The 15,000-nt window shown below is 58.9% G+C and overlaps 1 non-coding gene across 1 annotated transcript; it reads left to right on the top strand.

Moving 5' to 3' along the window:
• Positions 1-12,962: 12,962 nt before the first annotated feature.
• Positions 12,963-13,081, top strand: LOC131867324 (5S ribosomal RNA). Its single transcript, XR_009365883.1, has one exon. It is a non-coding gene; the product is annotated as a 5S ribosomal RNA (ribosomal RNA).
• The last annotated feature ends 1,919 nt before the right edge of the window (positions 13,082-15,000 follow it).

The raw sequence follows: 15,000 nt of genomic DNA, 5'->3' as shown, positions 1-15,000 counted from the left end.
GTGCACGCGACCGAGTAAGGCCACTCAGAGACATCCATTTCCCAGGCATATGCCCCCTACGCACTTTTGGTGGTGCACCCCGCACGAACAATCCCGCCTCGACCAGCCTGAACAATTCCCCTCTCGAAGGAAGGCCTCGGCCTTAATCGTCCACGACAAACAGCTCGACGAGGCATGAAGCACCCACGGGAGCCGGAGCATGACGATGCAGAGTCTCGGTTCACAGGAGCCTGGGAAGAACATCCCGTACGGAACCCTTTACCCGAAAACATCCGAACCGCACATGCTCGCGACAGTCCTGCCGTTAGAGAATGCACCGTGCACGCGACCGAGTAAGGCCACTCAGAGACATCCATTTCCCAGGTATATGCCCCCTACGCACTTTTGGTGGCGCAACTCGCACGAACAGTCCCACCTCGACCCCGTAAACAAGCTTTTTTGCCTCGAAGAGTTCGTCGGAGACGAAGAAGCAACCTTCAGTGCAAACGTAGCACTCTTTTGTGCAACCGCCCAAACAACGCCCCCTCTACCCTCTGTCGAAACACTCGGCATTGCTGCTCCCTAAGGTGAGCTTCTCCTCATAGGCAATTCCGCTCTTATCCGGTCACGTTTGTGTGCCCGAATTTCGCAAGGCAACCTCCATGGGACATGGAAAAGACTCGAGAAGAGAGCTCGCTCACGGGAGAGAGAAGCCAAGGAGACCACGAGAGTGCTGAGAGTGGGACAGCGCTGAATAGGCGGGAGAAGCCTGCGCGTATAAACGGAGATATATATCCAATTGCAACGAAGGAACGTGCCAAAGATCGAGAACAATGGCAGAAATGCTAGTAACGTGCACTTCGGGACCAACGCATCACCGGAAGACAACCGCCAAACATCGAAAGAGTCGCGATGCTCCGCAACCTACGTGCAAAGCGGTCGCACACCGGGTAAGGGAGTGAGAGCCCCAAACATAGCTGGGCGAGGCGCTCACTCCGCTCTTTAATATCTCGTTAATACCGCCAAGGAAATGGCACAAGCACACACACACAAGCATCCTCGGAAGAGGACAGTTCGAGTGACAGGTCAAATCCAAGAGTTCCGAAGACTACCTCCAGGAACAATCGGGAACAAGACCGATTACAAGTCGTCGAGTCTGTTACTGGGCGAACACGAGATGCGCACAGGAAATCGATCAGCCCTCACAATGGCCCAAGGCCAGAGATCGGACTGCTACGATTTACCCCAACAATCATCGTGCCACTCTTCGCAGAGAGGTGATAGACGCCAACGAGCCCGCGCATAGCAATCGAGGTGTAAAAAGGGCGTTGAAGGCAGGAAGCCTGGACGAAAGAGGCTACGAGGTCACCTCGAAGCGGTCTAAGAATCGGGCGCACTTGGGGCGACTACCAGTGCCAACCCCTTATCCCGCGGTGCGTCCGACACACAGAAATTTCCAAGGCGGCCAAGGAGCCTCCCCGCATAGCAATCGGGGTGTGAGGTTACGGATGCAGCATTGATAGCAATCGAGGTGTGAGGCGAAGGATGCAGAAGTGAGAGCCGAGGGATGTAGCAGAGATAGCAATCGGGGTGTGTGATGCAGAAGAGATAGCAATCGAGGTGTGCGGTGGGAAGGGCCCAGCAGCCAGAATGCATGAAGCGACGGATGAAGCAGTGATGACAACCGGGCTGTGAGGAGAGGAGGGATGCAGCCAAGAAAGCAATCAGGGCTCGAGGCAAGGGATGCATCAAGGATAGCAATCATGTTGTGAGGCGAGATTCCAAAGGCTAAACGTGAGAGGCTGCAGGGTCGACTCAGAGAGGTCTATGCATGTGAGAGGCTGAAAGCAAGGTCGACTCGGAGCGGTCTATGCATCGGGCGCGCTTGGGGCGACTACCAGTGCCAACCCCTTATCCCGCGACGCGTCCGACAAAGAGAACGTTCCAAGGCGGCAGAGGAGGTTACCAGCCGAAGGATGCAGTAGCAATAACAGGTATAGTTCCGCGGCGGCCGAGAAGACTCACCGCATAGGAATCGGGATGCGAGGCGAGGGATGCGGCGGGAAGGCCCCGACGGCTAAACGGAAGAGGCTGCAGGGCCGCCTCGGAATGGTCCAAGCATCGGATGCGATTGGGACGACTACCAGTGCCAACCCCTTATCCCGCGATGCGTCCGATACACAGATAGTTCCAAGGCGGCCGAGGAGCCTCACCGCATATCAATCGGGGTGCGAGGCGAGGGATGGGGCGGGAAGGCCCCAACGGCTAGACGGAAGAGGCTTCAGGGCCACCTCGGAATGGTCCAAGCATCGGACGCGCTTGGGGCGACTGCCAGTGCCAACCCCTTATCCCGCGATGCGTCCGATACACAGATGGTTCCAAGGCGGCCGAGGAGCCTCACCGCATAGCAATCGGGGGTGCGAGGCGAGGGATGGGGCGGGAAGGCCCCAACGGCTAGACGGAAGAGGCTTCAGGGCCGCCTAGGAATGGTCCAAGCATCGGACACGCTTGGGGCGACTACCAGTGACAGCCCCCTATCCCGCGATGCGTCCGATACGAAGATGGTTCCAAGGCGGCCGAGGAGCCTCACCGCATAGCAATCGGGGTGCGAGGTGGGGGATGCGGCGAGATGGCCCCAACGGCTAGACGGAAGAGGCCACAGGGCCGCGTCGGAATAGTCCAAGCATCGGACGCGCTTGGGGCGACTACCAGTGACAACCCCTTATCCCGCGATGCGTCCGATACGAAGATAGTTCCAAGGCGGCCGAGGAGCCTCACCGCATAGCAATCGGGGTGCGAGGTGGGGGATGCGGCGAGATGGCCCCAACGGCTAGACGGAAGAGGCTGCAGGGCCGCCTCGGAATAGTCCAAGCATCGGACGCGCTTGGGGCCACTACCAGTGACAACCCCTTATCCCGCAATGCGTCCGATACGAAGATAGTTCCAAGGCGGCCGAAGAGCCTCACCGCATAGCAATCGGGGTGCGAGGTGGGGGATGCGGCGAGATGGCCCCAACGGCTAGACGGAAGAGGCCACAGGGCCGCCTCGGAATAGTCCAAGCATCGGACGCGCTTGGGGCGACTACCAGTGACAACCCCTTATCCCGCGATGCGTCCGATACGAAGATAGTTCCCAGGCGGCCGAGGAGCCTCACCGCATAGCAATCGGGGTGCGAGGCGAGGGATGCGGCGAGATGGCCCCAAAGGCTAGACGGAAGAGGCTGCAGGGCTGCCTCGGAATAGTCCAAGCATCGGACGCGCTTGGGGCGACTACCACTGCCAACCCCTTATCCCGCGATGCGTTCGATACACAGATAGTTCCGAGGCGGCCGAGGAGGTGGGGGATGCAGCGAGATGGCCCCAACGGCTAGACGGAAGAGGCTGCAGGGCCGCCTCGGAATAGTCCAAGCATCGGACGCGCTTGGGGCGACTACCAGTGACAACCCCTTATCCCGCGATGCGTCCGATACACAGATAGTTCCGAGGCGGCCAAGGAGCCTCACCGCATAGCAATCGTGGTGCGAGGTGGGGGATGCGGCGAGATGGCCCCAACGGCTAGACGGAAGAGGCTGCAGGGCCGCCTCGGAATGGTCCAAGCATCGGATGCGCTTGGGGCGACTACCACTGCCAACCCCTTATCCCGCGATGCGTCCGATACACAGATAGTTCCAAGGCGGCCGAGGAGCCTCACAGCATAGCAATCAGGGTGCGAGGCGAGGGATGCGGCGAGAAAGCCCCAACGGCTAGAGGGAAGAGGCTTCAGGTCCGCCTCGGAATGGTCCAAGCATCGGACGCGCTTGGGGCGACTACCAGTGACAACCCCTTATCCCGCGACGCGTCTGATACACAGATAGTTCCAAGGCGGCCGAGGAGCCTCACCGCATAGCAATCGGGGTGCGAGGCGAGGGATGCGGCGAGAAGGACCCAACGGCTACACGGAAGAGGCTTCGGGGCCGCCTCGGAATGGTCCAAGCATCGGACGCGCTTGGGGCGACTACCAGTGACAACCCCTTATCCCGCGACGCGTCCGATACACAGATAGTTCCAAGGCGGCCGAGGAGCCTCACCGCATAGCAATCGGGGTGCGAGGCGAGGGATGCGGCGAGAAGGACCCAACGGCTACACGGAAGAGGCTTCGGGGCCGCCTCGGAATGGTCCAAGCATCGGACGCGCTTGGGGCGACTACCAGTGACAACCCCTTATCCCGCGACGCGTCCGATACACAGATAGTTCCAAGGCGGCCGAGGAGCCTCACCGCATAGCAATCGGGGTGCGAGGCGAGGGATGCGGCGAGAAGGACCCAACGGCTAGACGGAAGAGGCTTCGGGTCCGCCTCGGAATGGTCCAAGCATCGGACGCGCTTGGGGCGACTACCAGTGACAACCCCTTATCCCGCGACGCGTCCGATACACAGATAGTTCCAAGGCGGCCGAGGAGCCTCACCGCATAGCAATCGGGGTGCGAGGCGAGGGATGCGGCGAGAAGGACCCAACGGCTAGACGGAAGAGGCTTCGGGTCCGCCTCGGAATGGTGCAAGCATCGGACGCGCTTGGGGCGACTACCAGTGACAACCCCTTATCCCGCGACGCGTCCGATACACAGATAGTTCCAAGGCGGCCGAGGAGCCTCACCGCATAGCAATCGGGGTGCGAGGCGAGGGATGCGGCGAGAAGGACCCAACGGCTAGACGGAAGAGGCTTCGGGTCCGCCTCGGAATGGTCCAAGCATCGGACGCGCTTGGGGCGACTACCAGTGACAACCCCTTATCCCGCGACGCGTCCGATACACAGATAGTTCCGAGGCGGCCGAGGAGCCTCACCGCATAGCAATCGGGGTGCGAGGCGAAGGATGCGGCGAGAAGGACCCAACGGCTAGACGGAAGAGGCTTCGGGTCCGCCTCGGAATGGTCTAAGCATCGGACGCGCTTGGGGCGACTACCAGTGACAACCCCTTATCCCGCGACGCGTCCGATACACAGATAGTTCCAAGGCGGCCGAGGAGCCTCACCGCATAGCAATCGGGGTGCGAGGCGAGGGATGCGGCGAGAAGGACCCAACGGCTAGACGGAAGAGGCTTCAGGGCCGCCTCGGAATGGTCCAAGCATCGAACGCGCTTGGGGCGACTACCAGTGACAACCCCTTATCCCGCGACGCGTCCGATACACAGATAGTTCCGAGGCGGCCGAGGAGCCTCACCGCATAGCAATCGGGGTGCGAGGCGAGGGATGCGGCGAGAAGGACCCAACGGCTAGACGGAAGAGGCTTCAGGGCCGCCTCGGAATGGTCCAAGCATCGGACGCGCTTGGGGCGACTACCAATGACAACCCCTTATCCCGCGACGCGTCCGATACACAGATAGTTCCGAGGCGGCCGAGGAGCCTCACCGCATAGCAATCGGGGTGCGAGGCGAGGGATGCGGCGAGAAGGACCCAACGGCTAGACGGAAGAGGCTTCAGGGCCGCCTCGGAATGGTCCAAGCATCGGACGCGCTTGGGGCGACTACCAGTGACAACCCCTTATCCCGCGACGCGTCCGATACACAGATAGTTCCGAGGCGGCCGAGGAGCCTCACCGCATAGCAATCGGGGTGCGAGGCGAGGGATGCGGCGAGAAGGACCCAACGGCTAGACGGAAGAGGCTTCAGGGCCGCCTCGGAATGGTCCAAGCATCGGACGCGCTTGGGGCGACTACCGTTGCCAACCCCTTATCCCGCGATGCGTCTGATACACAGATAGTTCCGAGGCGGCCGAGGAGCCTCACCGCATAGCAATCGGGTTGCGAGGCAGATTATTGGGAAGGGAACCCCCTGGGATGCGGCTCAAGCAGTGCCCAAAGGGACTGGAATGCGGAATCACATCGAGAGACCCAAATGCTATACGAGGGCTCAAATCGAATTATCGATTTGGCCACGACATGGACGCATCGGAACGACTACCTTTGCCGAACCACTCGCAATTGCATCCATACCGAAACCAATAGACATTTCCGTTAGAGCCCTCGCATAGCATTCGGGAATCTCGCATGCCCCTCTAAATCGACCAATGCTGGCGCTCAATGAAAATCCGAGCGCTACCACCGTTCGAGCGCCAGCATTGGTCGAGTTAGAGGGGCACGGGGGAGAATGCTCCAGTCAACACCTCCCCTATATAAGTTATTTGTCCGATTCTCGCACAACCGTAGTCTGCCTCGTCGAATCAAACAACGGTCCCAGATTCCGACTTCCGTTCCGTAGAGACCCAAAAGCTAGATGGAGGCTCGCAAGAAAGAGAGTCGGCGCATAGCAATCGGGTTTCTCGAACGTTTAGGGACCGAGCTCACTTGCGGATAGGGCAAAATCCGCCAAGCAACCCAAAAGCTAGACGGGGGCTCGAATCGAATCGCCTAGGCGGCCACAACAACGACGTGTTGGATCGACTACCAGTGCCAAACCATTCAGCAAGACTAGTCTGTGTCGAGGCCGGATAGAGATTCTCAGAGAGCGCCCGCATAGCATTTAGGAGACCTGCCGCGTCCCTCACACTCGACAAATGGTGGTGCACGTTTATAAATCCGAGCGATCCCAACCCTTTCAAGCACCAACATCGGTCGAGATAGAGGGGCACGGAGGGGGCTGCGTGAGACAACACAGTCCCCTATATAAGTTATTTGTCCGATTCTCACACATCCGAAGAATGGTCATCAAATCGGACAACAGCCCAAACTTCCGACTTCCGTCCCAGAAAGCCCAAGAGCTATCTAAAACGTTCATGGCCGGAACTCGATCGCGGCTATACCAGTCCGCCAAGCAACCCAAAAGCTAGACTGGAGCTCTAGTCGAATCACCTCTGTGGCCATTGCAAGGACGTGTTGGAGCGACTACCATTGCCGAACCATTCCGCAGGTCGAGTCCATACCAAGGCCGCATAGAGATTCACGATGAGCTCCTGCATAGCAATCAGGAGACTTGCCGTGTCCATCACAATCGATAAATCCTGGTGCAAGATTTTTGCATCCGAGCGCTCCAACCAGTCGAGCACCAGCATCAATCGACATAAACGGGCACGGGGGGAGGATGCTCGAGAACACTACCTCCCCTATATAAGTTATTTGTCCGATTCTCAAGCAGCCGAAGTCTGGTCATCGAATCGGGTCAAAGACCACAACTTCCGACTTTACCCACAATGCAAGTCATCGAATCGAACATCGGCCCCCGAGTCGGACTCCATGCGTATGTCAGGTCATCGGACCCAAATTCCGCCTTCCTGCGCATGGCGGGCCATCAATATCAACTCGGTCATCGGACCCAAACTCCGCCTTTTTGCGTATGGCACGCCTTCAAATCGGTCATCGGACCCAAATTCCGCCTTCCTGTGCATGGCGGGCCATCAACATCAACTCGGTCATCGGACCCAAATTCCGCCTTTCTGCGCATGGCACGCCATCAACTCGGTCATCGGACCCAAATTCCGCCTTCCTGCGCATGGCAGGTCATCGGACACAAATTCAGACCTCGCCAATATGCCTACGTATCGAATCGGTCATCGGACCCAACTTCCGACTTCATCCATACTGTAGGGTCTTTGAGGTTGGCGCGGTGCGCTCAACCCAGGGAGTCGACCCATCGAAGCATACACCTCCCCTATATAAGCTATTTGTCCGATTCCCACACCTGTGTAGTTTGCACCTCTGACCAGGACATCGACCCCAACTTCCGAACTCGACTGCAACGACGGCACCAGCGCCTTGGTGCGCACCTTGCGACGCACAGTCCCAACATTCGCCTTCCTGCACATGGCAGGTCATCGGACCCAAATTCCGACCTCGCGAGTATGCCTACATATCGAATCGGTCATCGGACCCAACTTCCGACTTCATCCATACCGTAGGGTCTTTGAGGTTGGCGCGGTGCGCTCAACCCGGGGAGTCGACCCAACGAAGCATACACCTCCCCTATATAAGCTATTTGTCCGATTCCCACACCTGTGTAGTTTGCACCTCCGATCAAGACATCGACCCCAACTTCCGAACTCGCCTCCAACGACCGAACCAGCGCCTTGGTGCGCACCTTGCAACGCACAGTGCCAACATTCGCCTTCCTGCACGTGGCAGGTCATCGGACCCAAATTCCGACCTCGCGAGTATGCCTACATATCGAATCGGTCATCGGACCCAACTTCCGACTTCATCCATACCGTAGGGTCTTTGAGGTTGGCGCGGTGCGCTCAACCCGGGGAGTCGACCCAACGAAGCATACACCTCCCCTATATAAGCTATTTGTCCGATTCCCACACCTGTGTAGCTTGCACCTCCGATCAGGACATCGACCCCAACTTCCGAACTCGACTAAAAAGACCGCACCAGCGCCTTGGTGTGCACCTTGCAACGCACAGTGTCAACATTCGCCTTCCTGCACATGGCAGGTCATCGGACCCAAATTCCGACCTCATGAGCATACCTACTAATCGAATTGGTCATCGGACCCAACTTCCGACTTCATCCATACCGTAGGGTCTTTGAGGTTGGCGCGGTGCGCTCAACCTGGGGAGTCGACCCATCGAAGCATACACCTCCCCTATATAAGCTATTTGTCCGATTCCGACACCTGTGTAGTTTGCACCTCCGCTCAGGACATCGACCCCAACTTCCGAACTCGCCTGCAACGACCGAACCAGCGCCTTGGTGCGCACCAAAAGTGCGCACTTTTGGAGGGCACTTTTGTGCGCTCCAAAGGTGCGCACTTTTGGAGGGCACTTTTCTGCGCTCCAAAGGTGCGCACTTTTGGAGGGCACTTTTTGGAGGGCACTTTTCTGCGCTCCAAAGGTGCGCACTTTTGGAGGGCACTTTTTGGAGGGCACTTTTCTGCGCTCCAAAGGTGCGCACTTTTGGAGGGCACTTTTTGGAGGGCACTTTTCTGCGCTCCAAAGGTGCGCACTTTTGGAGGGCACTTTTTGGAGGGCACTTTTCTGCGCTCCAAAGGTGCGCACTTTTGGAGGGCACTTTTTGGAGGGCACTTTTCTGCGCTCCAAAGGTGCGCACTTTTGGAGGGCACTTTTCTGCGCTCCAAAGGTGCGCACTTTTGGAGGGCACTTTTTGGAGGGCACTTTTCTGCGCTCCAAAGGTGCGCACTTTTGGAGGGCACTTTTTGGAGGGCACTTTTCTGCGCTCCAAAGGTGCGCACTTTTGGAGGGCACTTTTTGGAGGGCACTTTTCTGCGCTCCAAAGGTGCGCACTTTTGGAGGGCACTTTTGTGCACTCCAAAGGTGCGCACTTTTGGAGGGCACTTTTCCTGTGCTCCAAAGGTGCACACCTAGGTGAGCACCTTCGACCACACCTTGTAGCACACCAAACTCTGACTTTCGACTTCATCCGCAATGCAGGGTCTTTGAGGTTGGCGCAATGCGCACAACCAGGGGAGTCGACCCATCAAACCCAACACCTCCCCTATATAAGCTATTTGTCTGATTCTCATACATGCGTAGCCTGCAGGAGCAATTAGGACATCGACCCCAACTTTCGGCTTCTAAACGAAAACAAGGTCTTTGAGGTTGGTGTAATGCGAACAACTAGGGGAGTCAACCCATCAAACCCAACACCTCCCCTATATAAGCTATTTGTCTGATTCTCATACATGTGTAGTCTACAGGAGCAATTAGGACATCGACCCCAACTTTTGACTTCTTAACGAAAACAAGGTCTTTGAGGTTGACGTAATGCGCACAACCAGGGGAGTCGACCCATCAAACCCAACACCTCCCCTATATAAGCTATTTGTCCGATTCTCATACATGTGTAGCCTGCAGGAGCCATTAGGACATTGACCCCAACTTTTGACTTCTTAACGAAAACAAGGTCTTTGAGGTTGGCGTAATGCGCACAACCAAGGGAGTTGACCCATCAAACCCAACACCTCCCCTATATAAGCTATTTGTCTGATTCTCATACATGTGTAGCCTGCAACAACGATTAGGACATCCACCCCAACTTCTGAATTCGTCTGCGTTGACCGCACCAAAGGTGCACGCCTTGGTGCTCACCAAAATCCGACTTCCGACTTCTTCTGCTATGCGGGGTCTTTGAGGTTGGCGCAGTGCGCACAACCAGGGGAGTCAACCCACCGAATGCAACACCTCCCCTATATAAGCTATTTGTCTGATTCTCATACATGCGTAGACTGCAGCAATGATTAGGACATCCACCCCAACTTTTGACTTCTTAAACAAGACAGGGTCTTTGAAGTTGGTGCAGTGCACACAACCAGGGGAGTCGACCCATCAAACGCAACACCTCCCCTATATAAAGCTATTTGTCCGATTCTCATACGTGTAGTCTGCAGCAGCGATTAGGACATCGACCCCAACTTCCGAATTCGTTTGCATTGACCGCACCAAAGGTGCACGCCTTGGTGTGCACCCTGGAGTGCACTTTGGTGCTCACCTCGGTGCACACTTTGGTGTGCACCTCGGTGTGCACCAAAGGTGCGCACCTTGGAGCGCACCAAAGGTGTACACTTTGGAGCGCACCACATAGGGTCTTTGAGAGGTTGGCGCAGTGCGCACACCAAGGTGGGTGTTGAGGTGCGTGCCGAGGTGGGTGGGTGCTAGGGTGCGCTCCATGGTGGGTGCCAGGGTGGGTGCGTGCTAGGGTGGATTCCAAAGAGGGTCATAGGGTGGGTGCCAAGGTGGGTTGGTGATATAGTGGGTTCAAAGGTGGGTACTAGGGTGGGTTCCAAGGTGGGTCACAAGTTGGGTGCCAGGATGCGTGGGTGTTAGGTTGGGTGCCAAGGTGGGCTCCTGCGTGGGTGGGTGCTAGGGTGGGTTTCAAGGTGGACGCGAGGGCGGGTGCCAAGGTGGGTAACAAGTTGGGTGTTAGGATGGGTGAGTGCTAGAGTGGGTGCCAAGGTGGGTGGGTGCTAAGGTGGATGCCAAGGTGGTTCACAGGGTGGGTGGGTTCTAGGGTGAGTTCCAAGGTGGGTCACAGGTTCAGTGCTAGGGTGGGTGTCAAGGCGGGTGTCGAGGTGCCTGGGTGCTAGGGTGTGGATGCCAATGTGGGTCATAGGGTGGGTACTAGGGTGGGCTGCAATGTGGGTGCCAAGGTGGGTAACATGCTCGGTGGGTTCTAAATTGGGTGCCAGGGTGGGTGTGCACCCACCTTGCCCGAGGTGGGTGCCAAGGTGCCAGTGTGGGTGGGTGCTAAGGTGGATGCCAAGGTGGGTGAGAAGGTGGGTGATAGGTTGAGTGGTAGGATGGGTGGGTGCCAAGATGGGTCACAGGGTGGGTGCAAGGGTGGGTAGGTGCTAGGGTTGGTGTCAGGGTGGGTGGGTGCTAGGTTGGGTTCCAAGGTGGGTGCGAGGGTGAGTGTCAAGGTGGGTCACAGGTTAGGTGCTAGGATGGGTGAGTGCTAGGGTGCAAAGGTGCCAGGGTGGGTGCTAGGATGGGTCGATGCTAGGGTGAGTGGCAAGGTGGGTCCACAAGTGTCAAGGTGGGTGCCGAGGTGGGTGCCAAGTCGGCGACTGCTATGGTGGATGCCAAGGTGGGTCACGGGGTGGGTGCCAAGTTGCTAGGTTGGGTTCCAAGGTGGGTGCCAACGTGGGTGCTAGGGTGCGTGGGTTAAAGGGTGTGTCACAACGTGGGTGCCAGGATGGGTGCGCACCCACACTGGCCAAGACGGGTGCGGGTGCAAGGTTGGGTTCCAAGCCCGGTCACAGGCTGGGTGCTAGGATGGGTGGGTGCCAAGGTGGGCACCAGGGTGGGTGCACCCACCCTGGCCAAGGTGGGTCACGGGGTGGGTCCTAGGGTGGGTAACGGGGTGGGTACTAAGGTGCGTGCCAAGGTGGGTCATAGGGTGGGTGCCAAGGTGGGCACCAGGGTGGGTGTGCACCAACCCTAGCCAGGGTAGGTCACGGGGTGGTTGTCGGGGTGGGCGTCAAGGAGCCAAGGTGGGTGGCAAGTAGCCAAGTTGCGTGCCAAGGTGGGTGTCGGGGTGGGTGCCAAGGATCCAAGGTGGGTGCCAAGGAACCAAGGTGGGTGTCTGGGTGGGTGCCGAGGTGGGAGCCAGGGTGGGTCCCAAGGTGAGTGCAAAGGTGGGTGCCAGGGTCAAGGTGAGTGCCAATGTGGGTTCCAAGGTGCCAGGGTCAGGGTGAGTGCCAATGTGGGTTCAAAGGTGCTAAGTTGGGTGCGAGGTTGGGTGCGAGGGTGGGTGGGTGCCAAGGTGTGCTAGGTGGAAGCCCGGGTGGGTCGGCATCCCATGGGTGTCGAGTTGGGTGCCTGATGGGTGCTTCTTGTCAAGTTTTAGTCGTCGGGACTCATTTCGAGCCTTAGAGGTCGTTTCTTGTCCGGTTGCCCTGTCTTCGACCTGGGAACCCAATTTTGGTCCTCGGGTCCCATTTTTTTTTGTCTCGCATCCCACTTTTGGCCTGTGGCCTTTTCGGGGTCGATTCTCGTTTTGGGCATCAGAGCATGTTTCTTCTCCTAAAACCCAATATTTGTTTATTAAGTCTCGGAACACATTTTTGTTCTCGTGGACCCATCATGGGTCTTGGAACGCATTTGTGGTCCTTGGGTCCCATTTTGCATCCCGAAACTTGTGTTTTGGTGCTTGATCCCTATTTTGGGTGCCCACCTTGCACCAAGTGCGCACCCGGGGCAAACCGAGCGCCTTGGTGCACCGGGGCAAGATCGAGCGTGCACCCGAGGCGCCCCGAACATGCACCAAGGTGCACTCGGCCCACATGTGAGCGCAGGTCGTTGCGCCCGAGGTGGTGTGTGGGCACCGCGTTGCAGACGGGACACTGCACGCACACGACGCCCCCTCCAGGTGCACGCACGTAGGCCGGGCCGGGTGCACACCCGACGCCCTAGCAAGGTGCGCGCACCCGGGCAGGGCTCACACTTGGCGAACGGGGCGCACTTCGCGAGGGAGGGTGTGCACCTCGACGGGGGTGGGTGGCCGGGGTGGATTCGCACGTGGGTCGCGGTTTGCTAAGTACACACTGCGACAAGCTCATAACGGGTGCGATCATACCAGCGTTAGTGCACCGGATCCCATCAGAACTCCGCAGTTAAGCGCGCTTGGGCCGGAGTAGTACTGGGATGGGTGACCTCCCGGGAAGTCCCGGTGTTGCACCCTTTTTTAGTTTTTCGCCGGGCGTCGCAATGCTATTTGAATAAACCTTTTGCCCGTTTGCGTTCTCGTCGGGGCCGGGCCGGGCCGGGGTGCGCTGCCCGCACTACCGCGCGCGCGGGGGCGACACCGAGCGCGCACCCGAGGCGCCCCGAGCACACAGGCCACGGTGCAACCCGGGCGTTGTGCGCGCACCCCGGTGCGCCCGAGGTGCTGCGCGCGCACCCAGGTGAAATCGGTGTGCACCTCGGCCAGTGCGCGCTCGGTCGAGTCGCGCACGTTGGCCAAGGTGCACGGTGATGTTTCTTACTCTAAGGTTCCGCACCAGACGCCCGGGACAGGTGAGCGAAGCTGGGCGGGGCCGGGTGCGCGGCCGGGGCAGGTGCACGCAGCTGGAGAGAGCTTTGGAGCACACTTCGGAGCGCACCAATGATGCGCTCCATTCAAAAGTTTCCTGAAAAGGCAAAAAAAGTTGAGATTATAGAATTTCCCACTTGAGAGATTGTAAAAAAAAAAAATTTAAAATGAAGGAAACGCGGGTGCCAAGGTGTGCGCAGCCCAGCCAAGGTGTGCGCACCAAGGCGCCCACCCTGGCGAAGGTGCACGCAAGGTGCGCACCCGAGGCAAACCGGACAATTAACCCAACTTTCGACTTCGCGCGCACCTTGGAGCGCACTTCGGAGCGCTCCTTGGTGCGCACCAATCTTGGGCACCTCGGAGTGCACCATGGCGCCCACCAAGGTGCGCACCCGGGGCAAACCGAGCTCCGACTTCGTGCGCACCTTGGAGCGCACGAAAGGTGCGCACCATGGCGCCCACCAAGGTGCGCAGCCCAGCCAAGGCGTGCGCATCAAGGTGCGCACCCTGGCGAAGGTGCGCACCCGGGGCAAACCGAGCTCCGACTTCGTGCGCACCTTGGAGCGCACAAAAGGTGCGCAACCCAGCCAAGGTGTGCGCACCCCGGTCAAACCGAGCTCCGAATCGTGCGCACCAGAGGTGCACGCCATCGTGCGCACCTTGGAGCACACTTCGGAGCCCTCCTTGGTGCGCGCCGATGTTGCGCACCTCGGAGCGCACCCGGGGAAAACAATGCAATTAACCCGACTTTCGACTTCGTGGGCACCTCGGAGCGCTCTCGGGTTCGCACCTCGGAGCACACCGAGGTGCGCACCTTTGATGCGCTGCCTTCACCAATTTCCAGAAAAGGCAAGAAAACATTGAGAAGGTGTGCGCACCGAGGTGCCCACCCTGGCGAAGGTGCACGCGAGGTGCGCACCCGGGGCAAACCGGGCTCCGACTTCGTGCACGCCGCACCTTGGAGCACACTTCGGAGCGCTCCTTGGTGCGCACCAGGGCGCGCAACCCCGCCGAAGGTGCACGCGAGGTGCGCACCCGGGGCAAACCGGGCTCCGACTTCGTGCACGCCATGGTGCGCACCGCGGCGAAGGTGCGCACCCGGGGCAAACCGGGCTCCGACTTCGTGCACGCCGCACCTTGGAGCACACTTCGGAGCGCTCCTTGGTGCGCACCAGGGCGCGCAACCCAGCCGAGGTGCCCACCCCGGCGAAGGTGCACGCGAGGTGCGTACCCGGGGCAAACCGGGCTCCGACTTCGTGCACGCCGCACCTTGGAGCACACTTCGGAGCGCTCCTTGGTGCGCACCATGGTGCCCACCAGGCCGCGCAACCCAGCCAAGGTGTGCGCACCAAGGTGCACGCGAGGTGCGCACCCGGGGCAAACCGGGGTCCGACTTCGTGCACGCCGCACCTTGGAGCACACATCGGGGCGCTCCCGGGTTCGCACCGGCGTTGCGCACCGTGGTGGGCACCTCGGAGCACACCAAGGTGGGCAGCGAGGTGCGCACCTTTGATGCGATGCCTTCACTAATTTCCATAAAAGGCAAAAAAAAAACGAGATTTTAAAAT

The sequence above is a fragment of the Cryptomeria japonica genome, unplaced genomic scaffold (assembly GCF_030272615.1).
Source record: "Cryptomeria japonica unplaced genomic scaffold, Sugi_1.0 HiC_scaffold_168, whole genome shotgun sequence".
NCBI classification, from domain to species: Eukaryota; Viridiplantae; Streptophyta; class Pinopsida; order Cupressales; family Cupressaceae; genus Cryptomeria; species Cryptomeria japonica.
Note: the sequence above shows the minus strand (reverse complement) of the source record. Positions and strands in the feature narration are given on the sequence as shown.